The sequence below is a fragment of the Panthera pardus genome, unplaced genomic scaffold, assembly GCF_024362965.1.
Source record: "Panthera pardus isolate Hobbes unplaced genomic scaffold, ASM2436296v1 HiC_scaffold_6, whole genome shotgun sequence".
Lineage (NCBI taxonomy): Eukaryota > Metazoa > Chordata > Mammalia > Carnivora > Felidae > Panthera > Panthera pardus.
In genome coordinates, this window is record NW_026526991.1 from 114,897,799 (window position 1) to 114,911,532 (window position 13,734).

Genomic DNA, 13,734 nt, shown 5'->3' on the forward strand with positions numbered 1-13,734 from the left:
CTTGGTTCTGTCTTGTTTTTACTTCAATCATAAAGAAGCATCTTTGGGACCTATCGGTGAGATGCTCAAAAAAAGTCACCTCAAAGTTTCAGCCCATCGCCATCACCGCACGAAGCCCCTTCCTTGAACTAGAGAAGCATTGAGCAGCAGAAACCACAAATGAGCCGAGTGATGCCTGCACCCAGTGGCCTCCACGTCCTCGTAGAAAGTCCTGGAACTGTTTTCTTGGGGCGGGCTCTCGTTTCCTAGTTGAAGCCACTAAGGGTTAGTCACAATCCTTAGTCAACTCCCCCTGCCAAAGAGCACACACCAGAGTTTGGGTTCTGCCCTAACTGAGCTGCCTCTTTGAACAGTATTCCCAAAGGGCTTCGCCAAAGGAAGAAAATCATCTCCGAAAATTCAAAATAGAAAAGGATCGGAGTGTTTCAAATCTTAACTCTTGCTGACTTAGATGTTAGAGTTCACTGCAAAATAAATGTGAATTTGAAGCTGTGTTTTTTTAAAAAAAACATTTCTGAGACATACAAGGAAAATATGATACCTATAGATACCTATATGTCTAAGAAAATTCAGCTAATTAAAAAAAAAGAGAGAGAGAGAGGGGTACCTGAGTGGCTCAGTCGGTTAAGCTCCTGACTTCGGCTCAGGCCATAATCTCACAGTGTGTGGGTTCGAGCCCCGCATAGGGCTCTGGGCTGACAGCACAGAGCCTGCTTGAGATTCTCTCTCTCCCTCTCTGTCTGCCCCTCCCCCACTCATGCTCACTCACTCTCTCTCTCTCAAAAATAAACTTAAAAAAAATTTTTTTTTAAGAAGGAAAGAAAACTCAGCTAATTCACCACTGCTTCCTGATCAGGAAAATAAGGCTAAGGAGGAAGGTTAAGTGACTTGTTGAAGGGCATATACTATTTAAAAAAAATTTTTTTTTAATGTTTATTTATTTTTGAGAGACAGAGACAAAGCATTAGTGGGGGAGGGGCAGAGAGACAGGGAGACACAGAATCCGAAGGAGTTTCCAGGCTCTGAGCTTTCCGCACAGAGCCTGACGTGAAGCCTCGAACTCACGAACCTTGAGATCATGACCTGAGCCAAAGTCGGACAGTTAACTGACTGAGCCACCCAGGTGCCTCTGAAGAGCATATGCTATTTAATGACAAATTATATTTTTAAATATATGCAAATATACACACATAATTTTATTTATATATACATATAAATTTATATTTTATATATGGAAACATACACACGATTTTATATAAAACATATTTAAATATAAGTACAAAATTATATTTTTGTATGTGCAAATATATAAACAAATATATATATATATACACACACACACACACATGTATGTATATATGCTTTACAGAGAAAGACATAGATTGGTTTCCTCTAGTATGCCCATTGGTAAAACTTTACTAAGGGACTGTTAGGTCTGTCTCTCAGAAGCTTAAGACGTAGACAAGTTAAATGAAGTCCCAACATAGGTTACAGTCTTTGATAGACACATGAATCTCTAGATATCCCTCATCATCCATTTGATTGGTGGAGAGGTCAGTAAGAATAATTAAGAGCAATAAAAGTTGAAAAAGACAGGCAATTGCTTTGGTTGTGGGGCAGAGAAGTCAAGATCAGGGACCTCGCAGACCTAGCTGGGATTCACCAGCAGTTGCTGCACATAAAAGAGACATGCAACTGACGAGCCGACACTGAAGTCCTTCTGTGGTTGTTATTCTACATCATTCCGGGCTTCCACTCTACAAAAGTGTTTAAAATCAAAGTTAACTGACAACACAGGGAGAACAAAATGCACCCAGACTGTACATTATTTGCTCTTATAAAGAAAGACGACTCCAGGGGCGCCTGGGTGGCGCAGTCGGTTAAGCGTCCGACTTCAGCCAGGTCACGATCTCGCGGTCCGTGAGTTCGAGCCCCGCGTCAGGCTCTGGGCTGATGGCTCGGAGCCTGGAGCCTGTTTCCGATTCTGTGTCTCCCTCTCTCTCTGCCCCTCCCCCGTTCATGCTCTGTCTGTCTCTGTCCCAAAAATAAATAAAAACGTTGAAAAAAAAATTTAAAAAAAAAAAAAAAAAAAAAAAAAGAAAGACGACTCCAAGAAACAAGGTCTCCAGTAATCCTGTCTGACTGCTAATGCGATTAGCCTGGAGTGGGTGCCTCAAAGGAGGGTGGACCAGATGATTTCCCCGAGAGAAGGAGAAATCACAGAGGTTTTCCACAAATCTCCTCTGCTGGCAATTTAAAAACCAGAAGGAGATAAATGAGGGACAGACCCAACCATGCCTGTCTGCGCTGTGACTAAGCCAGGGCTACCATCCCCTCTAATCAGCGGGAGGTAATATCCTTTCTCTTTTAATGAGGTCACAATCATTAGTCACTCCAGTGTTAACACCTGAGATTCTGTTATAGGCAGAGATGAGGTGTGGCGGTCTTGAACGACGTCAGAACGACAACCCCCACTGCTTTCTTGGTGAACTAAGCTTGAACAAGCTTGGGCTCCACCCCAGAACCCAGCTTTCAGACAGGCAGTCACTCCCCCACGCCAAGCTACTGAGAACAGTTTTCTTCACTGCACACAGATAATTAAAAGCCCTTGACCCAAGCACAAGGAGGTAAATGGCTCCATCAGAACCTTCTCCTCACCTGTCCCCTTGTCGACCCTCAGGAAAAGTCTTCTGTAACCACAGCCCAAGTGATGAATAGTTGGCCCTCTTCAAGATCCAAGATCCAAGCCAAGTTTCCCCACACATTGCCCTCTTTCTGGCTGCAAACGAGATCTGTCTCAGCCTTTATGCCTTGAGAGGAAAAGATGAGGAAAATTCTTGTCCAGCTCATCCCCTCTGATGACTCCAGAGAGTAGACTGGATCTGTTGATGGAGTTTTCAAAGTTAGTGAGTTTTTCTTTTTTGTTTTTTTGAGCCAGACCCTCTATCAGTCACAATTTTTGAACTTTAGACTATTTTAGCATTTTCAATGCCACATGCAAAAAAAAAAAAAAAAAGCTGTCACACATTTATGCTTGAAAAATGGAATTTGCTCTTCTAAGAGTTACTTGCCTGCATTATTTTCAACAGTGACTAATTTTTTTCACCCCTAAATTTAAACCGTTCTGTGTTCATTACCTCATCTTCAAACCTTGCTGAAACCGTTTCTCCCACTACCTGGGGAGATGCCTCCCACCCCCGATCCCACATTATCTTCCAGCCTATTGTCTATGACTGACTCATAGTCTATGGCTGACTCTTCCAGCCTATTGTCTATGACCTGGCAGTATATATTACCCATGTCTCTCATCCTGCCTCCTAGCTAGACTCTGCTTGGCAGTTCTTATAACTATTTCATGAGGGTCGGTCTTGTCTGAAATTGGGTTATTAATTCCTTGAGGACAAAATGTTCATTCTCCACCGCTTTCATATGGACGTCCACGCTTACCCTTCCTCGCCTCCCATTTTCACATGTGGAAAATTACGAACTTCTTTTCAAACTTGAAATGACTCCCAACAAGGCAGCAATAAATATGAAAGTGCTCCTGTAGCTTTCCCTTTGTGATCTTTTCAATTTGTGCTACGTTCCAAGATATATGATTTAAAGCCGGGTCATTTATTTTTTCTGCTGGTCCAACATTTAGGGAAATTTTCATGCAAAGAATGAGATCTAGAGACTTGGAAAAATTATTCAAATTCCATTTTCCCAGCAGCTGATATTCTATCCAGTCTAGGACAGTCTCTATGATCACGCCTACCATCAGTGAGGTATGCTTTTATCATAATCATAGTAAACGTTTCATTGACTCATTACTATATACTAGGCACCATGCTAAGTGCTTTACATGCATTACCTCATTGAATCCTCAACAACAATCCATGAAAATAGGAACTGAATAAGCCTTATGTTACAGGTGAACAAACCCAGATACACAAAAATTAAGTAACTTAGGCAAACTCATAGACCTGCAATGGGTACAACCAAAATTCAACTCCAAGGTTTGTCTGCACTTGACCAGCGGCATCAGCACCCTGTGGAACTTGTTAGAAATGCAAATTCTCCACTCCCACCTGAGACTTACTGAATCAAGTGCTCTGGGGGTGGGGCCCAACAATTGGGAATTTAACAAGTTCACGAGGTGATTCTGATGCTCCAAAGGAGTCGTTTTTTTCCTAAAGGACCATAGAGTAAATATTTTGGAATTGCAGGCTATATACAGAAACAGCCATCGTAGGCACATAAACAAATGTATGCGACTGTTCCAATAAAACTTTATTTATAAAATTTTACTTACAAACTTTATTTACAAACCTAAGGGATATAGTCTGCCCACCTCTGTAATTCTTACCTAAGAAGTGTTCTGAGAGTACCTAGAGCAAAACTTTACCTTATTAAAGATAGGTAATACTCTCAGCGTGAAAGTTTTAATTAACACTATATAAACCACACTTCAATAAAAAAGAAAAAAATGTTTTTAATCATACACATACAGAACAGGGAGTCCCTGGAAGAAAGGAGGGAAAAGATTTTAATTAAAAAAGGTTAGAATGGTCAGAAAAAAAGTTTATAAAATTTTGCCAATTTTTTTTCCATTAACTTGCCCAGTGAAAAATTATAAAAATGTTTTTCACAAATTGACTTTACTACTGATGACAAGTTAAAACATGTTTTGTTTAATAGCCTTAAGTTTTAAGTTAATAAAGTCTCTAGCCCTGAATGGATTTTCTATAGAATTTTTTAAATATTGTTTTGTAAATTAAAGCAATACTTGTATGTGATAGAAAATTCAAAGTATAAAGAAAGAAAAGTTCAGGACCCGTGGGTGGCTCAGTTGGTTAAGCTTCTGACTCTTGGTTTCAGCTCAGGTCATGACCTCACAGTTCGTGAGTTCAAGGCCCACATCGGGCTCTGTGCTGACAGTGCACAGCCTGCTTGGGATTCTCTCTCTCCCTCTCTCTCTTTCCCTCCTGTGCGCTCTCTCACTCTCTCTTGCTCTGTCTCTCAAATAAACTTAAAAAAGAAAGAAAGAAAGAAAAGTTCAATTCTGCCATCGCCCTCACTTTCACTCACCAGAGGTAATAGCCATTGTTTATTTAGCCCTCCAGGTGATGGCCATTATAGCTCTAAACAGTACACATGTACATGTATTCCTTGATTCCACTCTCCTTTTACCAAAGGTAAGAAATTTTGTGCACTTGCACTATTTCCCACTCTGCCTCCTACCTTAATCACCCAATTTTGTTAATTATATTATTTTTAGTTTGTCAAAGTCATTTAGTGATTATGACAATGGTATCAGTACTGTGTCCACTGATTGACTCTAAAGTTTTGATTTCATAATACAGTACTTACAACATTAAGATTATATAAATATGATTCCAGGCAGAACTAATTAATATGATTGAGTCCTTAGAGAAGGAAGGATAATCAATGCTAGGTCATAAAACTACTGCCACTTTAAGGAGAATGTTCCAAATTTCTAAGTCACGCTCAGCTGCCACTGTTTCTTCTACTTCATGTCATCCTCATTTATTCCTTTTTTCTTTTGCTTAAACAAAACTTCTTAAGTATTATTTTTTTTCACATCGTTATGAAACTTCGAGGTTTTTTTCTTGCCTGGAAATATCTCTATTTTGCCCTCATCCTTGGTTGATGGTTTAGCTGGGTATAGAAGTCTATATTCCAAAGCAGGTGTTGACAAACCATAGCACACTGGTGCAATCCACCCCACCACCTGTTTTTGTAAATAAAGTTTTGTTAGAACACAGCATTGTGTCTTTATTTCATGCTACAATGGCAGAGTTGAATAGCTGCAAGAGACCACATGACCCACAAAATGTGAAATATTTACTATCTTGCCCCGCACAGAAAAAGTCTGCCTCCCTCTATTTAAAATCCTATCTCAAAATGTCAAAGCATTGCTCCACTGTTTTCTTGCTGATGAGGACTTGGAGGGCTTTGCTCTATTGTCCTATGTTGCTGGTGTGAGTCTCATTATTAAGCATCTATAATAAGCTTGCTTTTTTTCTCTCTAGAAACTCATGTGATGTTTTTCTTTACCCTTGTATATGTCAAGTATCACTAGTTGTTGTTGTTGTTGTTGTTGTTTTAATTTACCTGTTTTAATATTTGGTGTTTTTGCTTGATTGTTTTTGTTCTTCAGGGGTTTTTTTGTTTTGTTTTTTTGTTTTGCTTTTTAATGTAATTTATTGTTCAGTTAGCTAACATACAGAGTATACAGTGTGCTCTTGGCTTTGGGGATAGATTCCTATGATTCATCACTTACATACAACACCCAGTGCTCATCCCAAGTGTCTTACTCAATGCCCATCACCCATTTTCCCCTCCCCCTCCCTTCTCCCCCATTTTAATATTTGGTCAGACTTTTCCAATTCAAGATTCATGTCTTCCTTTATATAAGGAAATTTTCCTCTACTATTTTTTAATTTATCCTTTTTATTTTCTCTATTAGCTATTTCTTTCCTATGAGATGGATATTGAATCTACTGCTGTCTTCATAATTGCTAACTTCTCTCTCATTCAAATGTATGGCTTTTTGCTTACTGGAAGACTTCCTTTACTTTTCTTCTAAGATATTTCTTTAGTCCTGCCAACATATTTTTCAGTCCAGCTATTGATTTCTTATTCTATAAGTCATATTTTAATCATCCAGAGCTCTTCTTGTCTTCTGATTGCTCTCATGTCATAACAACTTATTCTTATTTTAAGGATCCTAGGGTGCCTGGGTGGCTCAGTCTATTAAGTCTCCAACGTTGGCTCAGGTCATGATCCCACAGTTTGTGAGTTTAAGCCCCACATTGAGCTTTTCTGATGGTGCAGAGCCTGCTTGGGATTCTCTCTCCCTCTCTCTGGCCCTCCCTCACTTGCACTTTCTCTAAATAAACAAGTAAAAACTTTTTTAAAAATTTAGATGATATAATATCATCCTGAATTATGAGAATGCAGAAAATATTTTTTTAAGTTCTTTTCAGTTCTCTGAGTTATATCTGTTTTCTTCAGAATCAGTTGTTCTGTTATTTATGTTAATCTTTCTCTTTCAGGAAATTGGTATTATCAAAAATCTAGTGTTATATTTATTATTGAAGGACAAAGCTGACCACACAGGAGTATAAGTTTCTTAGATGCTTTGTTAAGTGACAGAGTTCTGTGCAGACACCTTGTGAGCAAGAGTGTTGACAGGCAGGACTCCCTACTGTACAAAGCAGGCAATCTGGAGACCCTCGGGGTTGTGTAGGGCTTGAAGAACTTTGGCATAGACGTCTGACCAAAGCTGCCTTACCTCAGCATTTGCTATGGAAGCCTGGGGTTACCTCCAGCTCTTTTCTTTAGGCTCAGGATCCACGTTGCCTTACTCTTCAGTCTTTAAAAGTTCTTTGGTTCTATCCAGGTGATACAGTTTGCCCATGTCTGTTTTGACATTGAAGAGTAGAGAGAGAAGAGGAGCTGTAGTTGAAGAAAGGGATCTCAAGGATCTGAATTTAGAACTTTAAATCAACACTCCAATAAGTATAATCTGCCACCCACTCTTATCCTTTATGTTTGACAACTCCAAGCTTGGAGCTTCTCCAGTGGTCCCTTATCTCTGGAATACCCTTCTCTGCTTTTATTTTTGTTTGCTTTTCATATAAGTCCATCTGCTCTCTAACAACTAGCTTGTATTCACCCTCTGTGGTGCCTTTATTGATGCCCAGCATTGCTGTACTTTCATTAGATAGATTTTTACATGGACACACATTGGACATTTAATAGTTTCAATGGGACCTTGAGAAAGGGTGAAGGTTGATATGCCATCAGTGTGCCATCTTGAACTGGACACTCAGCAAAGTTTAAAGTATATAGAATTTGGGGCGCCTGGGTGGCTCAGTTGGTTGAGCGTCCGACTTCGGCTCAGGTCATGATCTCGCGGTGTGTGAGTTCGAGCCCCGCGTTGGGCTCTGTGCTGACAGCTCAGAGCCTGGAGCCTGCTTCAGATTCTGTGTCTCCCTCTCTCTCTGCCCCTCCCCTGCTCATGCTCTGTCTCTCTCTGTCTCAAAAATAAATAAAAACATTTAAAAAAATTTTAAAAATAAATAAATAAATAAATAAATAAATAAAGTATATAGAATTTGTCTTTGGGGGAGCAGTCTTTACCTTTCCCTCCTTCCCCCCATCAAATTAGATTTTCAGGAAATTGTATGATAAATATATCATTCAATAAATATTTTTTTATATGCACACACACGAAGAGAATGGAGAAGTTTAGAAGTTAAATTTTAAGAGAAACAAAAGCCTTTGGCTTAAAAAAAATGAAGCTACTACTTTAGAATTTTAGGCACCTTGAAAGTACAGACATGCAAACATTCTATGGAAATCTTCCTTTTATGGGGAATTCGATCGCCTGAGATCAGTGAATTCTCAATACGAACATTCCTAAACCCCAATACGTCTCCCAATCAGATGAACTAATGACTTTTTGGTGATATTTTTGATCAACTAGGGAAGCAAGGTAGTATTTTAAGAAAGGCCATAGACCATACCAAGCTAACCACATCAAGGTAATTTTAGACATCTCATTTTTCAAACCATCTAATACCGTAGGAATCTTTGAAAAATGCATAGAAGAGAATTATACATACATACATTTCAAAGAAACTTCTAAGCCACATATCCTGCCTGATCATAAATAATACCTTCTCCAGATGTGAAAAAACCAGAAGCAGAACATACAGAGCTGGAAACGATAAAGGTGGGCAACACATGTAAACAAACAGTTCCAGGGTAATGGCCAAAAGAAAAACCACACTTCAATTATTAACTCTCACTTTTACTCTAAACATAAAAGAAAGCGCATAAGCTAACACTAATAGTTGAATCTTTGTAATTTCAGCCATTATTCAAAACATACTTGGTTTTATTGTAACAGACATGTATTATAATACATTAGTATAAGCTATTATAAAGAGCAATTATAGGACAATTAAGATATAGGAACCTTTTTAAAAGTTGACAGTGGCATTCTTTGCTCCGCTTCACTTTGCAAATAAGTTTGAAAAAAATTGCTTGGCTCCCAACCTAATCTTAAATGCGGAACCTTTTTGACTTCGAAGCTCTCTTGCCTCTTTTTCACGCGTGTGCGTGCACACACATCCCCTTGCTTTCCATATCAGTGGTCGGATGGACGAGGCCTGTGGCCAGATTCAGCCACACTCTACAGTTATCAAGCATGACAGAGCTGGAAGGAAAACATCTGGTCCAAGGTTGCCGCTTGCCTTTGTAGCAGAGAATGTTCTTTGATCTCCAGCTGGACTTCCCTATCAAGTCTAGCAGATCAATTAGTTAATAGACCTTTCCCACTGGTAGTCTCACTAGCTGACTACCTAGAGTAGAAATAAGTTCTATTTATCAGGCCTTCTTTTCCCCTTTATACTTGAGGCAGATCTTTCCCCTCCCCCCTTGAAATAACATAATTATTAAACCACTTCAGTCACTTCTGTGGTTAATGATTCCCTTTCGTTGGTTCCGCTCTCAGGCTGAAACCTCTTGGTGGGTTTTAAATACACCACTCCATGACTACAGTGTTACTCCATACCACAATTAAGCTTAGGAACAGCTTGAAATACCATTATTAAAACCAACATCTTGTCCCGGTTTTCTTCATTCCCGCGGGGAATTGAAATTATCATCTTAGTATCTGTTTCTCCAAAACTTCAGAGAAATGATAGAACATTGCACCTGGATTTCATTCTAACAAACTTGAATGATTTTCCTGACATTACGAAGATCTGATCTAGGAATTTAAACAAGCATATATAATCTTTCCCTAATAACCTTTTTATCCCATTTACAATGACATTACTATCAGTGCTATTTAGAAAAAATAATTACTTGTCAGAAAACCAAACTGAATTACTTTGGGTCTTACGTATAGAAATCCAACTGGTTTTAATGATTCTAGTGGGGCCCAAATAACATAACCGAACTGGATTTTTCACCTGAACACAAAAACATTATCTGGCACTGCATTTACCGGTCAAAAAAAAAAAAAAAAATGCTCCGGAATAATTTCTTTTCTTAAAAACAAGATTAGCCAATCGACTGTAACTTTCAGGCACAATTAAAGCAGTTTTGCACAGGGGACAGACACATAATGCTCCAGTGAGCTGACATTTGCCACCCTGCTCAGTGCATTTTACTGCAAAAGAACCCGGTCTAATTTATACACTGGAGCCAAAATCAAACTGTGCACTATTCACCTTGGCCATGACTGAAATACCTAGCTGGGGATAAAACATGGCGGCTGTTTCCCAGGGTCAGCAACACCCCAGGCAATTGAGAGTGCTTCACCCAGATGAAATTGCAAAGGGAATTTCAGGAGGCAGAATGTAATTATCCCCTTTGGAGTTTGGCATGGACAGAAGGATTAAACAGTGCTGTCCTTTGTCCCCAAAACAAAACGTGCCAGCAGATCTATGACAGACACAGCCAGGAATATGAGGAAGGAGCCTGGAGTCTTGTTTGCTTTCAGTGCCCTATTTTTCTCCTCCATAGATCACCAGTTCCTATGTACCCCCAAAACCAGGACGGGCCTCACTGTGGCCCCTCGTATGTCACGTTACTACCGCTTTAAATGCTTTTTAGAAGAGACTAGATTTAATGCTCGGCCATTGCCCTGTGAGCCACTGTCTCTGAGCTCAGTTAAAAGCAAGAACTACTTAGAACACAAGTCTCCAAGCTTTCCCTCACAGAAAGCAGAAAGCTCAATCCTGGGCTTTGGTACAGAACCTTCCAAAGTCCATTTTAGATGGTGAGCACTCATGTAATTATTCTCTAAAATAGAAATAAGACAGCTGTAGACCCCAAAGGGTGTCTTATGTCTCTTTTCCATACATTTTATACTAACTAACACTTGTAATTAAGGTTGGTAGGAAATTAACTGCCGGATGTGGGTCTTGACAGGGTTCCCGCTGGGTACCTTCAGAAACTTGTTCAATGTCAGTTAGTTGCTTGATTGATGCCAAAGTTCACCCGCAAGAGCAGCAAGCCCAGGACAATGGAGAAGGTGGCTTGCACCCTTACAGCCTATGCTTTCCATTGCTGTTTACTGACTCGACTCCACTCCCTTGCTCAAGACATCCTTGACATGACTTTCTTTCCCACTTTTTCATTCCTACTGACCCTACTGAGAAGGTCACCAGCCTAAATGACTTCATCCCAGGATGTGACACTCACTCCTTCTAACATCTTTTGACATTGGTGCAACCAGTCCCCCCCCCCCCCCCCGCAGTGACAAGATGACTCAAGGCACAACTTGTTGATGAAAGCCAGGAAACAGAATTCTAGAAACCCTGAGCTAACTCCAACCAACGCCCAAGTCCTGACTTTCAAATCCATCAGTTCCCAAAAAGAAAAAAATTTTCCCAAACTTCCCAATCATAGTTAGTCCTGAGCCACCTCGTTCTGATATGTTATAAACGAGCGAAATAGAAGCCAAACCTAGATCAGATCTCTGAGGTGACACACTTTCCATTAGTGTTCGTTCTAGGTAACAAATATCCTCTTGAGGATGGAACGAGTGAATTCCTCTTTCCCAAGAGCCACCCTTCACCAAGTGGCCCAGGTCAGATTTTATGATGTGCAAACCTGGTAGGGAATAAACATCTAGAAGTTAGTGCATTTCTTACTCGGGAATAAACATCATCTAGAAGTCAGTACATTTCTTACTCAGGAAATTTTGTCACCTCCAGTAAAAATGTTTTGGGTCACTTTCCTCCAAGAAGAGTAAAATTGTAATTCCGAGTAAGTCCTAAATAAGGTCTCTTCTTCTGGCCTTTCGGGTCAATATTTTGCTACCCCACTTTGAATGTTTTTAAAGCAAAAACCCTGAAGTTTTTCCAATCCAGAAAATGAAGTGCTTAAAATAGGCAACAGCTAGCTTCCACACGATGGTCCCAAGTCTGTTTGACTCCAAAACGCAACATCTTCCCTCACTCCCTCCCAGTTACCTGCTGTGAGAAATCCTTTTGAAAGACACTTGCCTGGTGATGAGGATTTAACTGCTCTCCATAAACAGGGGGAAAAAAAAAAAAAAAAAAGAGCAAGGTATCCAAACTTTTAAACCACTCGCCGGAGGTAGAACATGAATATGAAACAGCTGTACACATGTCCTCTTTCTCTGTGAAGCCATGATCCGATGGAGCTCTTTGGAGACGCTGACGGTAGGCCAGACAGGGTGACCAGAACTTTCCACCCTGATGCAACTAAAGCCCCCCAATTTCTCTCGTGACGTCCTGTCTCCAACTCTCTCATTACGTAGTCTCTGGGGGTCTGTCTCTAGTCAGCTCTGCGCTTCTGAACATTCATTTCCTGCACCTTGGGAACGTTCTGTGCGGTGTTTACTTCTCTCAGGCTTCATAGGATACTCTCTGAGCGTGGAACCTCATCCACGTGTACTCAGCTGAGAGATCCACTTAGCAAAACTCCTCAGGTTCCTGGGCCCTGTCTGGAAAGCCCTCTGTGAAATCGGCCTAACTTGAATGGGACTCCTGCTTCCCGCTTTGGCCAAAGCCAGGTTCCCTTTCCCTCAGCAGCCACAGAAACATTAGGGTTTCTTCATCCAAAGTTCACAATGGGCAAAGTTTCTTTCTCGCACTTGCTCAACACGCTTGTCTGATTCTGAGGAGAACTTGTCATTCACATGTGACAGGGTGACACGTAACCTAGGAAAATACACTCAACTCTAATTTATGGGTGAAGGGGAGACTCCAAACTTAAAACAAGCTTTTAAAGGAAGACTAGAGGCTCCCCGAGAGCCCTAGGGTTTGGCTGGGACTGCCTCTGTTTTCCACACTTTTTTTTTTTAACTTACTGCTTCGTGTTATTTTTTTTTAAGTTCATGTACTTATCTTGAGAGAGAGAGAGAGGGAGAGAACGTGCGAATTGGGGAGGGGCAGAGAGAGAGATAGAGACTCCCAAGCAAGCTCCATGCTGCCAGCACAGAGCCCGATGTGGGGCTCAAACCCGCGAACCATGAGATCGTGACCTGAGCTGAAATGAAGAGTCAGATGCCTAACTGACTGAGCCACCCAGGTGCCCCTGTTATCCACACTTCTATTGTCCAGCTTCTGCTCGGCCCTGGATGGACCTCCATGAAGCAGGGGACATCAGGGCGTTACCATAACTAACCCAGCATGAAACTACACCTTGCCTCTAGCTGAACAATAGTCCTTTTTGAAAGTAGTTGGATATCACCTGGCCGTCAAGATTCAAATGAGGGAAAGGGGCGCCTGGGTGGTTCAGTCGGCTAAGCATCCGACTTCAGCTCAGGTCACGATCTCACGGTCCGGGAGTTCGAGCCCCGCGTCGGTCTCTGGGCTGATGGCTCAGAGCCTGGAGCCTGCTTCCGATTCTGTGTCTCCCTCTCTCTCTGCCCCTCCCCCGTTCATGCTCTGTCTCCCTCTGTCTCAAAAATAAATAAACGTTAAAAAAAAATTAAAAAAAAAAAGATTCAAACGAGGGGCAAAGGCCACATTCTTGTTTGAGACGAGTGTCCCGGTGTCCTCAGTTTTGATGGAAACTTATAAATTCGTCACTAATGCTTTATTCTATACACAGCAAGCATTAACAACTATCCAGCGCAGATAAGCATTCAGGCCACAAACGATGGGAAAGCATGGGAAACCCTACCTTCCAGATTCCACCTTGATGCTAGCTACCCAGTTGTCCTTGGGGAAGTGC

General features: G+C 40.9%; 1 long non-coding RNA gene across 2 annotated transcripts; it reads right to left on the minus strand.

The window, feature by feature from the left end:
• LOC109276343 (uncharacterized) lies at window positions 1-12,057 on the minus strand. 2 transcript variants are annotated; one of them, XR_002084619.2, is made up of 4 exons: window positions 8,993-12,057; window positions 7,301-7,428; window positions 2,659-2,882; window positions 1-464 (listed from the first exon to the last, which is right to left on the minus strand). It is a non-coding gene; the product is annotated as an uncharacterized LOC109276343 (long non-coding RNA). The 2 variants fall into 2 exon arrangements; XR_002084618.2 differs by lacking the exon at window positions 1-464 and having other exon boundaries at window positions 2,102-2,882.
• Between the last annotated feature and the right edge of the window lie 1,677 nt (window positions 12,058-13,734).